Source organism: Pipra filicauda, unplaced genomic scaffold, assembly GCF_003945595.2.
Source record: "Pipra filicauda isolate LSUMZ 115617 unplaced genomic scaffold, ASM394559v2 scaffold243_size1161148_pilon, whole genome shotgun sequence".
NCBI classification, from domain to species: Eukaryota; Metazoa; Chordata; class Aves; order Passeriformes; family Pipridae; genus Pipra; species Pipra filicauda.
The window spans coordinates 347,630-367,990 of record NW_024104358.1 but is presented as its reverse complement, the minus strand read 5'-3'; the positions used below and the strand labels follow the sequence as shown (position 1 = coordinate 367,990).

The 20,361-nt window shown below is 41.3% G+C and overlaps 1 long non-coding RNA gene across 2 annotated transcripts; it reads left to right on the top strand.

The window, feature by feature from the left end:
- The first annotated feature begins 500 nt into the window (after positions 1-500).
- Positions 501-20,122, top strand: LOC113992866. Of its 2 annotated transcripts, XR_005563727.1 has the most exons (3): positions 501-843; positions 19,565-19,639; positions 19,994-20,122. It is a non-coding gene; the product is annotated as an uncharacterized LOC113992866 (long non-coding RNA). The 2 variants fall into 2 exon arrangements; XR_003542385.2 differs by lacking the exon at positions 501-843 and having other exon boundaries at positions 18,638-19,639.
- Positions 20,123-20,361: the final 239 nt, after the last annotated feature.

Below are 20,361 nucleotides of genomic sequence, written 5' to 3'. Positions count from 1 at the left end.
CTCCATGAAGTCGGGGAGATTTGGCACTCGAGCCACTGCTCTGGTTACTAAAAACGCTCAAACAAAACCCAAGACTACCACGGCCCTGCTCGGCTCACGTTTGGCTGAAGAAGACCTGTTTTCTTTCCATCACCGTTTAGCATCAGCCCACACTCCGCCGTCTCCTCGCTCTCTCGGCAGCTGCCCCGTGCTTGGGAAATAGGGCCCGTTAGACAAACAGCCAGGTCTGGAGCGGGAAGCGAGTGAAAGAGGAATTAGCTGCGAGAGTTGCCACGAAAGATGTCCCACTATTTTCCCCCTGATGTCCGGGCTGTGCCGTGCCGGGGAGCCCGTCCCGGTTCCGCTCGGCGACACGAGGTGGCAGCAGCCGCTCGCGTTTGGGCAGCGCCGGGCGCTCCTGCGGGGCCGGCCGTGCCGCTGTCATTTGTTTTGTAAAGGTGTTCTCCGCCTCATTTTCCAGCCATTTTGTGAAAATCAATGTTCCGATAAAGAGGGGAGAAACAGGCCTTTTTCACTCGGTCTGCGTTTAACCGTTTTGTACATTGGGAACAGAACTGGATCATATTCCAAGCTCGGTTAGAGCTCTACTCAAGCCAGTCATGTCACTTGAATGTGACGTAGAGAGCAAATTAAAATCCCACTCTGGAAAACTGCTCAGCTTCAACCTGCAGTTCTCGGGGGCTTGCTGCTTGTCAAATGCCATGTGCAAGGTAAATGTGAGTGAAACTCTGGGACGTGTTCCTGCTGTGAGTGCGCAGAGAGCGCCCGCGCTCCCAGGGGAGGCAGCGAGGAGCTGCAGGAGCTGATCCTACCCCCATCTCCTTCCTTGTGCCAGCTGGGGAGGTACGACTGGTTTAATCTTTTTATTTCAATTCTACTTTTCTAATACTTCTAATTGAATTGCCGTGTCAGAGAACACCCACATCCACTGACTTCAGTGGAATTCAGCCCGTGTTTTTAAACCACTGTCCAATTGCAATATCACATTTCATTGAGGAACTCTTTTATAATTGGAAGGGCATGTGAAAATATATTGTATTATACAGCTACTTCCAGCACAAACAGCTCAATCCGTCTTGTAGAGTTTGAATAAATCTTTAGATCAAGTTCACCTCCTGAATGACCCATAGATCAGTGCTGAGCTCTGCTCTGGTAGTCAATTATTTATTCATGATGTTTTCCCCATTCTCATGACAAAAGAAAGATTTAAAGAGCCATTATGGTGTTTATGGAAGTGTTAACCAATTAAAAGCTCAAGGTTGCATACTATTTCTTCTGAACAACAAAGTAAAAAAAAATCAGGAGAATGATTGATACAGTTAATATATTTATTGGCATTAGTACATTCTCTTTTATTGCTGGGATCAGGGTGACATCATTCATCATAAAGACAGCATAATTGTCTCTGAATGTTATAAAAGGTGAAATTCATTCTCCTGGAAATTAAAGAGAACATTGCAAAGCTTCAGTAAAAAAAAAAAAAAAAAAAAGGGACTGAATGATACAGATGATAAAATGTACTGGCTTTAAATTTCTGTCCATAAACCTGGAATAAAGCTACTGAGAATTAGTCTGAGATGAAGATTGTAATGCAATAACCTGAAATTAGTTTAGGCGTTCCTCTAATCTCATTTTTCATGGTGTAGGACTATTCATCATAAAATCTGTTTTCCTTCATTGGCAGTATTTCAGCTGTCTACTCACTGAAAACAGTAAAGGAGTGAAGACACCAAATGAAATATATGTTATTTGTTCTGGCAGAATTATTTCTCAGCAAAGCAAAGTAGATGGAGCAGCATCTTCTACCTAGTCTTTGCTCCCCACACTCAGAACTACTCTGATCCCTTACTCCCCTTTTTCATATGCAAGTTTGCCTTTAGGAACAGGCTTTGACACCCTGACAAAGTGTCTCTCTCATGGGATTTTAACTTTGCTTAGATTTTGCTTTTATCTCCCTGGGTAATTTCTTATCTACAAAGAGACTCTGAAGACCTCTATGCTATTCCTTTGAAGATCAACTCTGCCACTCTTGCCTGCGTCAAGTAAATCTCATCCTGTGAGTCTGGACGAGGTCCTCTTCCAGTCTGATGCTGCCTAAGAAATGGGATGCAAAAAGAATGAGGACAGGGGGAAAAAAGGCTGAAGGTTCTTACTCAGGACTTTACAGGCTCCACTAAAGCTATGTGTTCCTCCTTGCCTGAGCAAACCTTTCCAGACCTGTCTCATGCTTTCAGTATGAGAGTGTCATCCATACAAGGTACCCATGGGGACAGAAGCTCCCATTGCAAGATGGCCAGCATAGTTTTTCGTGTGGACGTTTTCAAGGTGGACGTTGCCAGTGACTTAAAAGTAGCCTTCTGAATTATGCAGTAGCTGTATATGCCTGGCTTAATCCAAGTATATTTAAAATTAGCCTTTAGTCTTATGCAATCCCCGATGCTCCCCAAAATGAAATTGTCAGTGCAAACCAGACCAACTAAGCAGTATTAATTAACACCAGGAGAAAATCACAAAGTATTCTCTTTGATCATTACTTGAAGATGTTTTGTGCTTACCTTTAATTTATTCTCCTGATTTGAAATAGCAAGTTATAGGTTATGGCTCTTTGTTAGAATAATAATTAAAACAAGCTAGTCTGTGCATATACATTTTTTATCCAAAGGACACTAATTAGTGCCTAGGTTAAGGGACTAATTGAGGTTAAATCTTCAAGGGAGCAGCCCTCATATCCTCCAGGAGGCAAAAATTTCTATTAAACATGACAGTGTCAACCCAAATCTGTACTCCTCATTGTCTTCTCTTTCTTCAAAAGAATCTCTAAGTCTGCTTCCAAGTTCTCATCTCAAAGGGCACAGCTTTTTAAACACTTGTGTGAGGATTTCTTTGCTCTGTACATGTTCAGAAAGTCACCAAAAAGGTTCAAACTAAAGGAAGTTCTCAGTTGACGCTCACTGCAGGCTGCCCTGATGGGACAGACCAGACGGAGGAGGCAGGGGTGCTGCCCCATCATGTGTCCAGCCCCTGAACTAGAAATGGCAAGAGGAATGGGATGCCACTGGCATTTCACTCAGGAAATTCCCTTCGCTGGTTGTTGGATCTCCACTCTTTGGACTTGATGTGGGGCCAGGCAGGCCAGCTCTACTGCACAGTCCCCCAACACTGAGCGGATAGGGTATCACAGCCACACTCCAGCCTGCTCCTGGCTTTATCTTTACAAGTAAGTGAGAAGTGTAAGAGGAGTGTCACCATGAATGCATGGAGAAGACCACAACATTTTACTCTCTTATGTAGAAAGTAAACAAAGGGGACAGTCTGCCATTAAAGCCACAGGCAATCTGCAGCGAGCAAAAAGGAACTCGCACTATGTCTGGCCTATACTATACCCAAAATTTTGAGATGTGGAGAAAAAGTACAGTGCAGTCTCAAAAAAATTAGCTAATCTGGGGTCAAGTCTTTCCCCTTCTGAGAAAATCTGGGGTAATTGCATTACCCAGTGCAGCTATTCCAGGTTTTAGCACATACAGTTCCTGACTAAACATGGACTCTGCAGCTGTCCTTGGTGGGATAATGATTACAAGAGATAATCTTCATGTTTCAAGAAGGACTGCTGACAGAACTCAGGGAGAAATGCCTTCTCTCTCTCCAACAGTAGCCAGAGTATTTCATAGCTATCCAGATGCATTATGAGAACTTTATGTCTTTCTCTAAAACAAATGGTGGAAAGCATTGTCAGAGAAAGCACAGATGGATTGTGTTTCTGCCAGCCATGTATCACTATGGTTAGCTGAAGATTAAATTTCTCTTTTGTATTTAGGCAATCTTGCCTTTATTTTCTTACTAATAGCAGCTGGAGGAAAAACGCTATAAATCTGTTTATTATGCATTCACCACATGACTACTCAGTATTTCTTATAAGCAGCTCTAGTTCTGCTGCCGTTTAAATCAAGGATTGAACTCAGTGTTAGTTAACAAAGTCGAGGTCTGTTTGATGGTCCTCCCCCTCCTCCATCAGTGATCACATCGCAGAAGCACAGGGCAAGAAGAGACAAGGTTACAAATATTGGCACAGTTTCATATTGACTATTTTACTGCCTTGGTGTCTGTGCTCAGTTCTTTGCTAACTCCTAAAGATTTACATCCCAATCCATCCAAATCACTGTGCAGGGCTAGGTTAACCTTGACAAAGCTGTATCCTTCAGTACTGAATTTAAAGTTAGAAAAATTGAGTTTCTTCTTCTATAGCTTAGCGATTTCTTTTCCAAATCTGCCACATTTAATAGCAACACATAGCAAAGTTTCCTCCAGTAGACATTAGCAAGAGGAAGGTGGACAAATAAAGTGAACTCAACCATTGAAAGTACTGTGGCTTCACTCAGAAAAGAACTGATAAAGATGTTTAAGGCATGCAGAACGGAGGAACTCAGGTATAGATGCACTGCATCTGACTCTGAAATGATCATATTCTTTCTGTTAAAAGTTGAAAACAAAGTAGTTGGTAAGGTTTCTGTGTTTACTGCTAGGCAGAAGATATATATCCTCAGTAGCTTTCATTATAAATAATTTATTATCCACCATTTCAAGCCACATACCAGCTGCCGATTATTCAAGTTCTGTAATTGTTTCAGTTCCTTAACACTTACCAGCAATTAATCTCAAATAAAAATAACCATTTCATCACCACTTATTACCAAAGAAATAGATTAATGACAATTTCAGGAAACTTTCTCTTCCAGGAGGTCCTAAGAAGTGCTGTGTCATAGGATGTAAGTGTTTAAAAATTTAGGTCGTTGTGACAATGGCTATTGAATTCTATTTCTGTGTGTGCATTTGCAGACAATGCTCAGTTCTGTAATAAGCAACATCTCTGTCAAGAGCCTCTAGGTGCTGCCACAGTACAAATAAACAGGGACCTAGTGCTGCATTTGATTCATTGTTCAAAAGAGACAGTAACCTTTATTTTAAGGAAACTGGTATTCTACTAGGGTTTTAAACAGATACTGAGAAGCAGTATTTTTCCCTTGCAATTCTTTGGACAACAGTTTAATTGCAATAATTTCTAAAAAAAAAAAAATCCATGCATCAACATCCCTTCTGAAAAGGAAAACCTCTTAAATACATGGTATGTAGAAATGTCAGTGTATTTTTTTAAAATTATAAAAGGGTTGGGAAAAAAAAGATTAACATTCAACTTCAATTTGAAGCTATTCTTCTTTATTTCCTCACCTACCAAATCTCATCTGCACATAGAGATTTGGTCTTCTTTAATGCTTGCAGAGAAGTCTCCCTCTCTCCCCCAGAATTTCAAAAGATGATCAGCTACAAGGACTGGAAACTGATGGAAATCATTTCAGTCCAGACATTGAGGCAGGTTTAATGCAACTGTTTGTTTAAAAAATATTTTCCAGTGGTGGTTTTTATTTGCAGACCAAAGACTTAAAAAAAAAAAAAAGGAAATCATGCTCACCAGCAGCTCTCAAGGATTTTGTTTTAGTGCCCCATCCCTCAAATGGGATAAAGCATCACAATTTCAAAGAAATCCTGATTTACACTGAGGACCAGGTCTGACAGCACTGCTCAGAGGGTGCTCAGGAGGTGCCACTCAGCATTCAGACACAGCTGTTCTCCAGTGGCTGAGTACCCATCCCTGTGATCTGTGGTAAGACTTGTTCCCATTGACTCATAGATAATCACACAGAAAATCTGTAGAAATTGTTTTTGTATTAAAAAACCCAACCTCATTTACATATCTATCAGTCATAACTAAAACTGCAGCAGCAAATCTTCGGAGATGCTGAGTCCGAGTGACTTACATCATGCCAGCTTCAGTTTCCAGCCTTACACAGTGTCTCCACACCCTGCTCTGAGTCCAGCACTGTCACTTCCAGAGAGGTGCCCAAAAGGAGCTGGCAGTTTCGCGTGGGAAAGGGCAGTTGCCAGGACAGCTCCTCACCAGCACTGTTATTATTTATGGCTTGGTGAGGGGGAGAGGGGCTCCTTGTTTCTAATTTGAATTTGTCTGCCTCCTGGTAAAACCCCTCTCTGTGAGATTTAAGAGTCTTTTGGAGATTGCTTAGAGGACTGGTGTAAATTTGGCCTCAAACAGCAATGAACTTCAGCAGGTACTGTTGTGCCTCCCTGGATGACGACTTAAATTCTTCCTCTCCCCATCAGAGCTCCTGTGTCTGAAGGGACAAGGAGTTTGGTTAGCAACTAAGGCCATGATTTGGCAGAGAAAAGCTTGGCAGGACAGAAAATTTATTTCCTGATATTAATTTCTGAGAAAGGTACTTGGTTCTCTTAGGTCTATTAATACAAGGAATATCATTATTAGATGAAATTATTCTTATATTTATTTAAAAAAAACAAACCCCAAGCTTCTCCCACCTTTCACTCCTAGACTGAGAAAAACCTATTGTAACTCCTCACTAATCTTTATCAGCCTAATCGTGATGTGTCCATGCAGAAGATAAATGCTGTTATTATTTAAAATTCCTAGCAGCAGCTTCCAAAATGCTGACAAGTCACTAATACCAAGAAAATGTATAGTAGTTAATTAAAAGTGAAACGTGCAGAAGTCATCTAGTAGATTGCAATCAACAAGATTCACTGAATGAACACTTTGTTCCTCACTGCTGAGACAGGTTCTTCTCCAACCCTTCCTCCTCCTCTCAGAGGGATGTTGGGGTAAAGACAAGCACAAAATAAAACAAATGAACAAATGTGGCTTCAGCCCCAGAAGCAAATAAATCATCTTTCAGAACCACCTTGGAGATACACATTTCCCAGCACCAGGCAGGAATGTCTGGGTGTAATAAGACATCTCTGTACATCAAAGATGGTGTTAAAATGGTCTCTGCATAGTTGCTGTAGTGACGCCAGGGCAGCTCTACTGCTGGTGCAAGGGGTCACCAGCTCTTGTAAACACAGGGAGACATTCCCTCTGCCTTATTAGCACTGGCTGGTACCACAGGGAGCAGCTCACACAGAGAGCGTAGGGCCAGAAGGAAAATGGCCAGAAGTGAAGCTACCATTTTTGCTTCATGTCCTCAGAAATGTTCCCAGAAAAGTGCAAAACTCTAGTGGGCAAAGTCAGCCCAGAAAATACCCAAAGTTCTCACCAGCAAGTCAGACTTTCACGGACTCCGGTAAAAAACATAATTTCTTTAGAGTGATGTCTGTCAGCTGGATGTCTCCATGTATCTCTCCATGGAACCTCCCTTGACCTGCTGGTCATGTTCCTTTTGATGTAGCCCAGTATATGGTTGGCTTTCTGGGAGGCAAGTGCACATTGCTGGGTTATATTGAGCTTCTCATCAACCAACACTCCCAAGTTCTTCTCCTCAGGGCTGCTCTCAATCCATTTGCTGCCCAGCCTGTATTTGTGCTTGGGATTGCCCTGACCCAGGCGCAGGACCTTGCACCTGGACTTGTTGAACATCATGAGGTTTGAACAGGCCCACCTTTCAAGACTCTCTAGGTCCCTCTGGGTGGCATCCCTGCCCTCCAGACTGTGGGCTGCACCACACAGCCTGGGGCTGGTGGCAAACTTTCTGAGTGTGCACTGGATCCCACTGCTATGTCATCAACAAAGATATTGAACAAAGCCAGTCCCAATGCCAACCCCTGAGGAACACCACTTGTTGCTGGTCTCCAGTCGGTACACCTTCTAGGTGTAAAAAGTTAAAAGCGAGCGGGGAATGGGCAAACAGTGTACTCATAAGACCTTCATTTTTAAATTTCCCTTATGGGGATCCTCTGACAGCCACAGCTGGACATGTTGTTTGGTCTTAGGTTTTGAAAGGGAATGGAGTTTTAATATCCATTAACCAGGACTATAAAGATGTGTCTCATTAGCTGGTCACGGTTTTATGTCAGTTCCAACCAATGGAGGCAAGAGCGCCACTGAATTGTGCAGACCAGCCCAGCACTGTGCCTGTCTGCTTTTAGTGCTGAGATCTTTTTCACACAGCATACCTAGCATGGAAAACGTAAGTTTTTTGAGATCCATTTTATTGTTTTAAACAAGGTCATTAGAAACAGAAGATGCTGTCCATCACACCTGGTGTGCTTCAGGGAAGTAAATTTCAATGCACTTTTTGGATAAAGTAAGGACAGCATTTATTAATTCAGCTGAACCTCTTCAGTACAAGCTGAATTGCTCAAGATGCCATAAATTTCAGGGAATAGGGAACTAAAGCACTGAAGTTATTGTGTTCCCATTGGATACTGCAGCTGAAACTATGCTTCATAATCCTCCTAGCCATACTCAACAGCTTCCCCAGCAAAAGGGTTTTGTATTTCTAACTATAGAGGGAAGACAGCAAGGTTTCCATCATATTTAAATTTAGTGCCCTTTCTTCTAGAAAAAAAAATTGTGTGATTTCCAGGTACATTCACAACTTAGATTTAAATCATTTTCATTAGAATATATAACATATATTGTTAAAGAATTATATAATTGTAAAATATTTCATTCTAAATCAGTTTATTGGTGCTCTGTAAGGAAAAATATTCTGGTTTCACTATTCAGCTTCAAATCAACTTTCCTGTATTTATATAAAACAAATAACTAGTGTGTAGGGGAGGAAAAGCATTCATGGGGTGGAGCAAAGGCTTTTTCAGGTACCACAATTTCATCTCTCCATTTTTCTGTTATTATTGTATTACTTATGATTTCTCTTCCATCAGTAGCACTCTCTGATCTGTATGCACTTTCTTCCTCAAGTAGTTTGTGTCCAAATGAGGATAAGATGCACTGGAAAATTCAGAAATGAATCTTTATTTCTGTGGAATTTTTGAGGGGGAGAAAGGTTTGTTCTATTTAGATACAGACACCTCTCTGAGCACAGGCATAAAATCACCTCCTCTGACATTTATAATTTTTTTTGTTTGGTGTTATGGAAGACTAACTAAGGCACAAATAACTTTGTGACCTGAAGTTCTGAAGTTCTTTCTCCATCAAGAGGGACAAAAAGGAGTCCTGGCAGGTAGGGAATTGAAGAGCAAGACCAGCATATCGTTACTGAGAAAGAACATCTGTAGAATAGGAGGCATCCACAGAGAACTGTGCTGCACTGGTGAAGGCAAAAAAGTTGAATGTAATGAAATGTGCAGAGGACATTAATATCCATGGAGATGTCAGAGACTGAAATGGTTAATGATTTATGCATTCCAGGAGTTTGCAGGCTTTGACTTTTGCCCTAAAAAGGCATAGAGATACCCCAGATGGACAGTTGAGCCCATACCCTCAGTGCTAAGCCCTAAAAAGGCAAGAAGATGCCTCAGGTGGACTAAGCCCTAAAAAGGCAAGAAGATGCCTCAGGTGGGCTAAGCCCTAAAAAGGCAAGAAGATGCCTCAGATGGGCTAAGCCCTAAAAAGGCAAGAAGATACCTCAGATGGGAAGTTGGGCCCATCCCTCCCTCCAGTGCTAAGCCCTAAAAAGGCAAACAACTCCTCATCCCAGGGAGGTGCAAAAGCATGCTGAGGGTATATAAACTGACTGGTGACTTCGGGAATTTGGGTTCTCCTTCTCCCCCACCACCTGCGAATCAAGATCATCGCTTTCAAGCATCGCTGGATCCAGTGGGCGGTGACTATATCCATTTCTTTTGCACTCTCAGCTTCTCTTTTCCCTTACTCTCATCCTGTTTTTTCTCTCCCCTAAACAGTTTCTCCCCCCCCAAAAGTTATCTCTATGTTGCATTGTTTTATGACAACACCCAAAACGCTAGCATACTTGTTGATACAGAATTGTTAAAATAAACTTTGTTTTCAGACACCGATTATTTAGTGTCGTTTCACTTTAATCCACCCCAAGGTAATTATTGATAAAAACCTGGGTTACTCCCCTCCCTTTTTCTGGGGCGGGTCGTAACAGAAGATGAGTAGTATGCTTAGACTGACAGCTGAAAAAGATAGTTTTGACAGACAGATTAGATGAATTAGAGTAGGATGACGCAAGTACATATGGGAATTTCTTAACCTTCCTTTTTCACTTCCACTGTTTTTCAGTAGTCACATTTTTCCATTACACAACATTTACAATCCCAATTCCGGTTGAACAAGGCTTTCACCAGGCTTCCATAAACAGTTTTTAGAAGACAGAAGGACTTAACTTCAGATATGGGAATGCCAGAAATCATGTCCTTCCTCTTGGGCTGAGTGCTGGACTTTCATCTAATGAAAGATAATACATACTTACCACAGTGAAATCACAGAATCACAGAATCTGCTGAATTGGAAGGGACCCTCAAGGATCATTGAGTCCAACTCCTGGCCCTGCACAAGACCCTCCCCAGGAGTCACACCATGTGTCCAAGAGTATTGTCCAAACACTTCTTGAACTGTGTCAGACTTGGTGCTGTGACCACTTCCCTGGGGAGCCTGTTCCAGTGCCCAGCCACCCTCTGGGTGAAGAATCTCTTTCTAATATCTAATCTAAACTCCCCTAACACAACTTCAGGCCATTCTCTTGGGTTTTGTCACTGTTCACCATAGAGAGGAGATCAGTGGCTGCCCCTCTTCTCCCCCTCATGAGGAAATTGTAGACTGCGATGAGGTCTCCCCTCAATCTCCTCTTCTCCAGGCTGAACAGACCAAGTGACCTCATCCTCTTCTCATATGATAGAATTTGCCTTGTCTCAGTAAAGATGCCAGATCTCGCTCTTAACCTAGAGTCAAATCTAGAATGAACTCCCAAAAATGTCTTCATTTCTAATTAGGACTTCTGAAATTTAGGAATCAGAGATGTGTTCACTGTGACAGGTGTTTGTTGCACTTGTCACTTTCCTCATGTTCCCAGGCATCCACAGGTCTATTTTGCAAGCAATGCTCTTGAATTCCTACATGTATTTTTCTTAAATCTGATGGCACAGAAGTCCCATCTGTATAGCTCTGTGAAAGATGAGGCTACAATAGGGGGAAATCATTACAATTCTGAATTCTAGACAGGATGCCGCGCATCCAGCTATAGAGGACAGAGATCCTGGGTGCCGAGTGGGCGGCAGCACAGCTCTCCTCCTGCCCACCTGCCACTGCCAGCTCTGCTGGCAGCTCCATGCTTGCTGGGACCACCCTCCTTGTTCCTTGCCTGGGCTGCGATTGTCTCCCACTGCATTTACAGAGATGTCTTGCTGTCCATACGAACATCACCAGGATTTCAGCCTCCAGCTTTCTTGCGTTGCCTTCTGCATCTCAAATGGGCTCTTGCCACTCTTCCCCAGTTCCCAACACTTACATTTGAAATTAAGTTTCTGTGCTTTCCTGAAGTCATTCATCTAACCCGCTGTGTGTTCTTACAGCCCAGCAGGGTTGGGAAGATGGCTGTACCCTTCATGAGACTGCTCACTGCTTGGTGCTGGGAAGAATAGACCAGGCATTATCCAGTACCTTCCCAGGTACAAGTTATTCCAGCTTCCCCTGCTGAGCTGTTAAAACTCCCCTCAACGCTCACAATTTCTTTCATATCCCCGGATACAGCCAGCTCACAAATACGCAGCACTATGAAAATTAAATCAAATTTAATAGCTAACTAAATATCACCATGGGCATTTTCTGATTGCATTGCACTGGAAGGGGGACAGCTGCTGCTATGTGCCATGTAATCTCCTGTGCTGGAAGGCAGCAACAACTCTTTGAACAGATATCAATGACAGATCTAAAACTTGGCTTTACACAGCCTAGATGTCAAAGACTTTTTTCTGTTTAGATTAATGTAAGAGTGGAGAAAGTCCTCTATCTTCATCTTGCTGATCCTGAACACCTCTCTTTGGATGTGGTGAAGGAGTGGGTAGATACTTTTTAAAAGTAGTACAAGCTTTTAGAAGTGTTGAAAGCCTAAGTGATTTATGCTTTTAGATGTCTGCAGTATCTTTAAATTCTTTGCCTCCTGTAATGTTGAATTTTGGGGCTTTTTTTTACATATGACTTGCCCATAGAGTGTCTTGTTTTTTCTCTGTCTGTAATGAATCTAGATATAGCCTGCAAATAAACCATTATCTGCAAGAGTTCTATCCATTCAGCACAGGAGCTCTAGGAGGAAACATAGAAAGCATTTAAAATAATGAACAAGTTGTAAAAATTAATGCTTTTTATTTGATCATTTGAACAGATTATCTGGAAAATTCCATTTTGCATCAGTAATGAAATGAGATGTGAAGAACTGTCTTTCGTTAAGAGATGGATTTGATAATCTGAGAGGTCTTTTCTAACCTAAATGATTCTATGTAAACTCCCACTCACATCTAATAGAGGCTCATAAAACTAAAGAACAACTGACCTGTTGCAGATTGGCTGCATGGGATGATAAAGATTGAATGTTCAAAGTAAAACAAAGATACCAGTCCAACAAATTTCCTATACTTCTTCACTACAGGAAAAAAACCAAACCAAAACCAAACCAAAACAAAAAAAGATTATGTATTACAGTGCTGGCTTATCTTTTGTGGACACAGAACACGGAGGGATTTCAATGTTCTCCCAAGACTGAGTAAGCACCAGCTGCAGATGTGGACCTCTCCCATGTAGAGCCTGACTGTCTGCCGCCTTATGCAGGAGGTGAGAGACATTGAGCTGTCTGTCTCTTGGTCTCATCACTACTGTCTTGAAATAACCCATTGCTTCAACTCCACTACTCAAAGCTCTCCTTCCTGCACTTCGTTTTTAATCGTGCTCTTCAAGGAAAGGCATTAAGTGAAGAAAGGAAGCCACAAGGTTCGGAGCGTATCTGACCCTCTGCAAAAAATAGAAGTGGGTGAGGTCAAGAATCATGGAATCATAGAAGGGTGGAAAAGGAATCCTCAAGGTTGGAAAGGACCTCCAAGATCATTGAGTCTGACTTGGACCAAACACCATCATGTCAACTAAGACACAGCACTGCCATGTCCAGTCATCTCTTGAACACCTCCAGGGCTGGTGACTCTACCACCTCCCTGGGCAGTCCATTCCACTGCTTGACAACCCTCTCAATGAAGAAATTCTTCCTGAGCTAGATGAAGAGAGCAAAGAGGATGGCACATGAGGAGCTACCAGGATGTTGTTTGACTAGAAAATCTAAACAATTCCAAAATGGTTTTGCCAGCAAATAAGATGAAGGATCAGCCTGCAGAATCTTTGTGTACATCCTTACCAGAGCATCCTCATCCGTCTTGAGCATTCCTGAGAATTTTCCTTTGGAAGTCCCTTTTCATTGTATCTCTAGCTCAGGCTTCTCATGGTCCTGTCACCTCTTCTCAGACCTTGTCCAACTTCCCTTTACCTTGCCTAGATTAAAATGTATGTGTTCTGTTGCTCTTTCAGATTCTGGACATGTAAGATAAAGTTTTTGCACATTGCTTCTTCATTCCTTCTTTTCTGCTAGGATTTTTCCATGGCCTTAATGCCATCTCACTCAAGCAATCTGAGGAGCTCTGCCATTTTCCTGTACTGCATCTTTCCCGCTGTTCTATAGTGCTTGCACTTGAACAACGAATTATGCAGGTTAAGACTCTCCATTTTTTGTGTCAATCTTTCCAACCTAAATCTGGAGACAGTGACCTGTGAGGAAACCGCTGATTCCATGTTCACTGAGCCTACACATTTTAGCTCGTGGGGTTTTTTCAGTCAAGGGCATTGAGATCTGTGGTTCCCAGCTAACATCAGTGTGCAAAAAAAAAAAAAAAAAAAATCTCCCTGAAGATTAGATGCCACAGAAAAACTCTGCTCATAATTTCATTTCATTTTGGAGGGCAACTCTACTAGTGTAGATAGTCATGCCACACCATGAATGCTTTTTTATTATATTAATAGTCAAATACCAATAATGTACTTTTAAGTATAAGCCTGGCTCACAGTGTTATAGATAAAAAAACGTCATAAACTCACCAGAACTCAATTTTAACACAGACAGATTTTCCAAAGTGTCACACTGGGCATTCAGGGCACGTGTGTGGTCTTGTGGTGTCTTTTTACGCAACTAGCACAAATATTCTGTTTGCCAAATAGGACCCTAACGTGCAAACTGAAGCTTAATGGCTACACTGCAGTGGAACAGCACAAGTTGCTGCATTTTAATTGCCTCTTATTTAGGAAATGGCACAACATAATGAAGTGCTTGGATTCTGGCCATGACTCCAGTCTCCTGTGTGGCTCTGCCCTCAAAGCTGGATACTGGATCTCAGAAACCCTTTCTTGCTTTTTATCTTTTAAAACAACTTGCAGCTACCATTTTAGGACAGCAGTGCTTTCAGGAGAAAATTTTCTGATGTTTGTGTACATCACCTGCAAACAGTTTCTGTGCACATTTCATAAAACTGCTGATTATTTACCCATAGTTGAAAAGGTACCATTTACCTTTCTCCTTTCTCTTCCACACTTCTTACTCTATGATGTATTTTGCATATGTGTGTCCTTTCACTGCAGATATTTTGCATTATGCCTTGCTGAGGTTTCACAAAGAGAAGAGCATCTGTCCCCACATGCCAGACAGGTTCCTGTTCTTACAGAGTGCTCAGCTCCTGGGACAGCTGTCAGGTAGTGCTCATCCCTTTTCTGTCTTTTCATATAGGAGACTCCTTCTCTGCAAGTCAAAGTGTCTCCTCTTGCCCTCTGCAACCCTGCAGGGACTGGAGAGATTTCCTTTCTGATGCTAAAACCTCTCTTCCCAAACCTTGTATGATGGGAGTGGTGCACTTGAGCCTATAGCACAAAAAGAAGTAGTTGCAGACCTGAGAGAAACCTGAGTTATTAACTGAACGTCCCAGCGACCATGGGAAGCAAGAGGTTATTAGCTTAACTGAGGGATGGGGAAATTGAGGCAGTCTCCCAAGGTCACACTGTGGAAGAGATTGATGAATAATCTTGTAGCCCAGACCTCAGCTCTCATTTCCAGATCATTTTTGCCTCTTAAAATATGTAATATAGCAGCATCGGAATTACGGTGTAGAATTCTATTAATAATCAGTAGTCAAAAATATGGCACATCTAGCAATAACAGCTGGGGGAAAATTTAATAACTTCCTTTTTAATGTATTTCCTTCTGTTCCACAGTGTTTGATATTAATTAAAAGAGACCCCTGAGCAGTGCAGAACAGCAAAAACCTCAATCAGTCATAGCTGAGAATATGCTAAAACTTTGTGTGTTAAACTTTCAGGCATGGCTTTTGGTTTAGGTTGAGGGTGTGCTCTGCTTTTTGTTGGCATGGTTTTAAAATTCACATTTCCTGGCAAATCAACTGAGTCACCTGAGGGGTCTCAAATCCAATCAAGGAGTAAGTGATTTCTTCAAGATTTGCTGCCTTGTTACTTTTTAATTCCCTATCAAATAATTTATATGGAGCTTTACCTATATTATAGTTCACTGATGCAGTTAATTTCAGAGGTTTTTGGCAAAATAAACCTCCAGTGAAAATATTTTCGTTAATAACTAACATAAGAAAGACCATAGTATTTTACCATTGTAATAAATTGTGAGTTAATTTGAGATCTTTGCTGAAGTGAAAATAATATTATTTCAGATCCCAGGCCCATGGGCAGGTCGTCTGCTGTGGGACTATACAAGGTATATACAAGGGACTGTATAAAGACAGTTGGTCAGGAAAATGCAGCATCTCCTCTATCATGGTCAACTTTGGACTCACAACTGATTCAGAGCTGTAGCCTACTTTGAGGACCTCTAGATGAGCAGACTTTCAGGTGGATCATCAACTCATTGGCAGGCTGACCTTCCTTTTCTAATTTGTGATCCAAACTGAACCAAAGGCTTCTCTAAACCAAACTTGCCCTTCTCTCCATCCTGCCCCTCTCACTGCTCATCATGGCCCAGTTTCACAGATTCGGTGTGCCCAGAAAAGTTTGTAAATGTGTGGTGCTTATTAGAGGAGATCTGTGACTCAGACCTGACCTGTGCCTAAGAAGGCAGCACCACCAACACGATCTCTCATGACACTCTTGCCCTCTCCTTCTCACTGGTTTCTGATAACCTTTGGCCTTCAGGCAGCATTCATGCAGTTATGGTGATGAGATTCACAGAGGTATTGACTAAGGACCTCCTGCATCAAGGGGCTGTACATACAACCCACATCAACAGCCCATATCTGCTTCTCCATGCTGATCCTTTAGAATCAGGGAAGATATGGCACCTTTTTTGGAGTGGCAATTATCAGAGACAGGAGTCTAGGAGGAGAGTTTAAAACCTGTATCACTATGCCAAACATACAGAGATACAGGGAAAACAGCTGAAGTGATGCCTGAATTCCAAACTCCTCCTGATTTCAAGTGAGATCCAGACGTGTATTTCATACAAGTGTAGATCTGTGACAGAAGGAAGCAGAACTTATAAAACTCACAGTATATGACACTGATCCAATACATAAGTTTCTATGGCACTGCTGAAATGATACCTCTATAGGTGAAAATGCATTATTTGGACAAGTGTTGGTGAGACAGCTAAGGGAACTTCATGCCAGCTCTAAGACCTAAAACAGGAGCACAGTGACAGATGGACAGCAAACTCACAGGGTACCACAGCCAGTACCCCTTCCAGCTTTGTGTGGACCTTCCCTAATCACCTCTTATCAGGAGCAATCTTCCTACAGAAGCAGTTCAGTGCCATGACATATATATTCATTTCTATATATATACCTACATACATACATATACATGTGTACATAACAAATAGCACATCAGTTATAGTTCTGTACATCTCAAATCAGTGATCTCACCCCATTGCATTATGTTGTCACTCCAAGCCATATAGCTGCCAAAAGTCAAAAAATCATAGGTTTTAATTTTCTTATATTCTTAGATATACAATGACAGACTTCACACAGGCACACCCAAAAGAAGAAATACAAGACCACAAACATTTTAAATAGGCAACTAATATAACAGAGTATTTACTCTGGAGATCAATATAGATTTCAATAGGAAAATTATATCCACCCCCAAATATACATGATGGAAGTAAAAAAAATTGAAGTACCACAATTTACACAAGCAGCAGGTATTCAGATATAATGGTATTTGTATTGCTGACTAGGTGATACTTGGTTCCTGGGGTTGGACCCCTTGTGATTAACAATTTCAGAACATTTCCCTTACATTAAAAATTCTAAGTTGCTTGAAGAAGACTAGGATGACACATGATTCTATAATTAAGTAGGCATTAGGCTCTCATCAGCAGAAGTGAGCAACTCTGCATTCCACAAATCAAAGAGGAAGATGGTAACCTACATTTTCTCCTTCCTGACAGCAGGAGCTGGTGAGAAATTTTTGGTAACAGACCCTAGCAGAGTGGAAGAGTGTTCTGCTGTGTTCAAGGGAGACTCCAGACCAGCAAAAACAAGCTCTGTCCAGCATGGCACAGGGGAAGGGTATCCTCTGACAGAAACATATCTTGTGGCTCTTGAGGTGCAGAAATTACGTTTTTAACAACAAAATCTCAACACAGTAAGATTCTGATCCAAATTCTGATGAAATTACACATTCCTGCTGACTTCTGGAAATTACAAAATTTAAAAAATCTTGCCAAATTCTCCAAAACTGATTTTTTGAAACATGTTTTATTTAATAACAGTATCTACAGCCTGTCAAAGAGTTAAAATGCCTGTCCACAGTTTCAGTAACACTTTACCCCTAAATCGCAAGGTCAAAATCACTTCTCTGTGGCTAAGGTGTTCTCCTGGCAATGTGACTGAGAAGCCTTTCTCAGATGTTGGGATCCCAACAGTCCCATTGACACTGTAAAGGGGATTTTGTCCTCTGGAGGGTCAGAGTAAGACCCCACATTATCAGCTGTGAGTCAATTACTGAAGTCTAACTGTCTCCAATTCCTGCATAATTCTTTAGGCATAATTTAAGTTTGATAGAAGAAGGGAAGATGTCCCATTTCTATCTCAGTTCCTCCAGTAATACAGTTCTCCAAACATATTAGGCCTCTGAGAAAGAGATTAGCTTGAAAGAGAGATTAATAGTTTTTGGAGAAAGAAAGCCTCTTTTCTCCAGACAATATCATCAGTAACTTAGTCTACTAATTGAATCTTTTCTTTCTTCCCAAGCAGACCAGCTGCACCAATCCATTTCCAAGACCAGCCTGATCCACAAACATGACGGATGAACTAAAAGAGAGGCAGTGTTTTTTCTAGTAATTTGAATTTTGCACACACTATTGTTCATGAAACTTCAAGTGAACTCAAGAGTGATCACTTACATCCCAAAGCGCAGCAGGTGTGGACATAACCAATAATGAGAACTAACTACACTGTGATACCAAACCCAGCTGGTTTATAGTCCAGAAACAGCCTGGACTGTAACAAAGCACCACTCCTCAAATGCAGCTTTATTTCCATTTACATACATACTGAGATGATAAATGAGGCCAGAAGAGAAGACAGGAGAACCATGGAAGTTGTGCTTCACCCTGGAATGGCAGCTGAAGACCAAGTGAGATACCCAAAAAAGCTAAAATGTGTGTGTTTAGGCAAGACACTGACATCCTTCAGGTTTCAGTGGATGATCATGGGCTATTTTTCTGCACTCCTTCACAATCCATATTCCACTGCTGAAGGCAAAATCCTGTTCCTTTTTTTTTTACCTCTACATCACTTCTCAACATCTTCCATTAAAATAATTGAGAAAAGAAATTACAGGGGTGGTAAGATGCATTGCCAAAATTACTCATCTTTGAGGTCTGCTGTGAATTATTTGTTCTTGTATCTCATTTGAGCTCTATGACTCTTTCAGCAGCCAAATGTGCCTAGCAGTTAAAAAATCAATAGACTCCTACTGAGGAGTAAGTGTGTTCCCATCTCCTGCACTGATTTGTTCTGTAACCTCTGACAGGACCACTTTACTCTTTGGTTCCCACTTTGATTGTAAAACTGTATGCAATAACAACCCAGAGAGTGCAGTGGCAATTCTTGATATTGGGGAACAGAGTCTCCTCTCCTCTGATCAATGTCCAGCAGCAGCAGATTGGAGATATTTGCCTCCTTTGATCATCCTGCCCTTGCCCACCTTGGCCAACGCTTTTTCTGGAGAGCACCATGAGACCCACAGGGCAGCATAATGCCACCAAGGATCAAGCTCTGGTGCAAGTCTGCTGTGAGACCCCTTTCCCCTGCCAAGCCCTAGTGAAACTGTGAGCTGAACAGGAATTTGCCAGCACAGAACTCACTACAGAGCTAACCAGGACCTATGTTTACATTATCAGTCTAATGTAGAGCCAAATCTGTAAGTTTATGGGTAACTGCAAGTCTTGCTGGCTTTATCATCAGGGTATTTCTGAGAACTGCAATAGCTGTGTTAAAAAACAGGATCATTTACATGGATCCCTATGCAAGACCATAAACCAGATTTCTTCCAGACTTAATACTGCTTTATAATCTCTAACAGTTAGCACCCATACTGTTTGGGTTGCAAGAGACCTAATTAGTCACCCTTATGGCTTCCACCAGCAGTAGGGTAAGAGCAGCAGTTTTAATTAAAAGTTTATATGCAAACATATCTCACAATTTCTGTGTGACAAATGATTCTCCTCACCCTGTGGTTTCCCTGCTGCTGGTCAGAACAAAATTCTTGTCTTTGCAGAATTGAACCTTTTTGTCAAAACACAGGAAGACTGCAGTGATTATCATACCTTTATCTTGGACTTCTGTATAAGAGGTAAATTTCTTTCTGTTATCCCTACCATTTTATCTGTTTAGAGCTTAATTCCACAGATGATACAGTTTGTAATTGCTTTAAAACAAAGACTATATTTTCTTCTGCATTTGTACAACAGATCTCTCAACAGTAATATACTGGAAAAAGATAATAAATCTTTGAAGTATTCTCTTTTTAAGTAATTTTATGGCATTATGACTATAGTGAAATAAAATGTCCAAAGCAATAATTGTACAAGTTATGTTAGTGGCCAAAAAAATGAGAAATTATACGAGTTATACATGTCTAATTTAAGTGATCTGGATGTGTCTGCTGAGTGGCTATTTATTTCTTTTTTTTTTCTCCTCATATTAGCTTCCAGTTCTGATTCTTCCCTTTCCATGCAACCCTCTAAAATGGACTTTTCTCACTTTGTGGATACCTAAACCAGGCTGTTGCTACAATTGCTGATGTAAATTCTTTCCATAAACTGAAAGAAAGGTTTGGAGTGAATTTTTTTTTTCAAAATCAGCATATTGCAGTAGATCAGTTCAATATCATCTGTTCTTTGTGTCATTATGTTCAATGCAAATTCATTACCACATAGTCTTGGATCAGCACAGATGAAATCTACTTAGTACAGTTTTCTGCATTCAGGCACAGTGCTGCAAATACATGCAGACATTAGTGTAGTTTTTTCAATGCAGAATTATTTAACTGCAGACAGCTGTGACATCCAAAAA